Below are 2,747 nucleotides of genomic sequence, written 5' to 3'. Positions count from 1 at the left end.
GAAGCTGACATGGAAATGAAAAAAGAGCGTAAGAGCGGGACGAGCAATAGAGTTATTGTGTACATGCTTTGTGTCCCGTCTGCACCGACAGGTTTTGAAATGTAAATTAACATTTTTTTTAAAAAGTTATCTTTGCGTGTAAGCCCTACGGGTGTTTTTGCTTGTCCAATATTGCTAATCTCCTCTGGGAATTAAGCATCAAAATAAGCGGCTACGTATTTCATTCACAAACTCAACGTACGACTTTTCACGTAGTTGTAGTTTTTAATGTCGCGTTTCCGGCGATAACATTGACACTTTCAGGTCGCAAGAACTATTTTATCGAGTACATTGCGTAGTGTACGGTTATCTTACCCCTTGAGTTTTTCCTGACACGCATGTGCCGTATAGAACGAGAGAGGTAACTTTTCTTCTCGTAAATTCTGTGCTGATAACACGGACATAATTATGTTATTTATCATTTGTGCTTTAGCTTTCTGAATGAATAATAACTACATCGATCAAAACAGTCAGTGATATCTACCCATTGCACAAAATTTGCTGACGTTAAATTCTTTCTACGTTTTTGTTGCCCGCTTTTTTTTGTTATCGAAAATCTGTCTTGTTACACTAAATTGATTTTAAGTGATAATTCAATCATCTCGAACATTCGATAGGCCTAGTTCATAGGCACTTTAAAACGAACAATTAATCAGCAGCCTAAACCACAAGCCTTTATAAAAGCGCGAAAAGGAAGCTAATTACATGTACAACTTTTGTACATACGTCTCTATATGAATTTAAAGTCTTGCTTCTTTCTCTATTTTTCTTTGGACATTATTCATTATTTCTAAAAGGGGAAAAAGAAGGAAGATTTCTCTTTATATAATCATTATCCAAGGGAAGCGGAAAGCACAAAGCCGTAGCCTAAGGATGAAGATTTTACTTTCTTCCTCTTTGCCGATAGAGACAATCATAAGAAGAAGAACGACGAAAGCAACAACAAAAGATAGCAGCTGAACATACTTATGTACGAGACAACATCGACAGGACCTGAAGCAAAGGCCTGGCCGTACAGGTGTCATGCAATGTCACGTTCATGGATTCCTAAGTAAAAGTATCACTGTCGTTACCATCTTTGTCTCAGGAGCACTTTCGGTTCTGGCATAGATTTACGAAGACTTAGTATCTACACGCATGGGTTACTCATGCCTGATAAACGTACCAAGGGGCTGACGGTAAACCAAGACTATTGTTAACATTTAAAGCCTATTTAAATGGCCGCGGCTGATAGCATCTAGCATTAAAAGTACATAAATTCTCAAAATAGGCTTGTCGAGTTCGGAGAGAAAAAGGAAAGTGGGTGTGTATGTGATCGTGTGCGTGTGTTTAAAAGGGGGAAAAAAGGGAGGGGGGTTGGTGGTAGGAGGAGTTGCAATCATGAACGACAATGGCTATTTCGAATCTGAGAGATGAAAAGGAAGATAACAATGAAGGGAGGGGGAAGAGGAAAAGTATCTCTTGTTTCTTTGGTTTCTTACAAAACCAACCCCCAAGTAGACACAGACAGGTCACCCCGGTGGAGGGACACTGGGCACGCTAGAGGGAACAAAGAAGAACAGGGTACAAGGAAGGAAAAAAGTCTGAAACGATACATTGACGTAAATAACAACCACCTCTGCAAACAGAACTTCATAAAGGTTTTCTTGGCTTTTAAGGAGCCGGGCTTCGCCTTCTTCTCTTCTATAGTGTAGTAGGGCTATTCATTCCGTTCCCCAACTCCTCCACTCTTTCTCATTGATATACATTACTGTACAACAAACCCATAAGAAAATAACTTTTTTTTTAAAGCGCAACAGTAGCCTAACAACTATTAGATTAAAGTTTTGTTTTCATACCACCCCCCCCCCCTTCTCCTCTCCCGCCCTCTGAGCTCTCCACCTCAATATGCATGGCACATGGTAGCATGGTAGAAATAAACAAACCGGATTAGGAAAACAAAAGAGATAATTTGAATTAAAAACACGCCAGCAAAAACGAACAATCCAACAACGAAACAAAACGTCAACACAGTCATGTCTTTTAATCTTTTAAACCTGTCTTACATAACACATTCAGACCGGTTCGTTTATTTCTACTTTCTTCCGCAGAACTCTGTGCCCTGTGAAACGTACGCGCATTGTCCGTTTGGCTCGCGGAGGCCTGAGAACCGAGATCTCCCGCCAACAGCTTGAGTCAACAGGTGGGCGCCCTAGTGTCGGCGAATCAAAGGCGAACTGGGTCATCTCAATTTAGTCATCGCGCTCAAAAACACACACAGGGATCACGTCCATCAAGGTTGTCTTGGTTCGCAAGAAAATGGAGAAATCAAAACCGGTAAAAGGCTGGCTGTCCTTTTTGACCTGGATCGTGAAACATTTATGCTGCATCTCGTGTTATGTCGCAACTTTTGAAAGTTTAATTTAAACGGGAAAATATGTACAATAATAAATGTACTAAGTATACTGCTGACATTGAGTCTCTGTTTTTCTTAATTTGACGCCAATAAGGTCATTCTTGTTTATTTGAGTAAAGAGAAACACGTCGACATAATACATATTATTTACAAGTGTTTCAGAGGTGGGGTAGGCAATAAATGCTCGTAGGCAGAAACTACAAAGGGAAAAAAAGAAGTAGAACCTACCAGTGGCGTTTTTGGTACAAAGACCATTTTATAGGGAATCTATTAAAGTTAGTTTGAGGATATTGTTTTCTCTGTGTGAAAAAAT

The 2,747-nt window shown here is 39.8% G+C and overlaps 1 long non-coding RNA gene across 1 annotated transcript; it reads left to right on the top strand.

Annotated features, from left to right (window-relative positions):
* The first annotated feature begins 306 nt into the window (after positions 1-306).
* LOC106013125 lies at positions 307-2,487 on the top strand. The gene is made up of 2 exons (XR_001185252.1): positions 307-400; positions 2,130-2,487. It is a non-coding gene; the product is annotated as an uncharacterized LOC106013125 (long non-coding RNA).
* Positions 2,488-2,747: the final 260 nt, after the last annotated feature.

This window comes from Aplysia californica, unplaced genomic scaffold (genome assembly GCF_000002075.1).
Source record: "Aplysia californica isolate F4 #8 unplaced genomic scaffold, AplCal3.0 scaffold00676, whole genome shotgun sequence".
NCBI classification, from domain to species: Eukaryota; Metazoa; Mollusca; class Gastropoda; order Aplysiida; family Aplysiidae; genus Aplysia; species Aplysia californica.
This window is presented reverse-complemented; position numbering and strand designations above follow the sequence as displayed.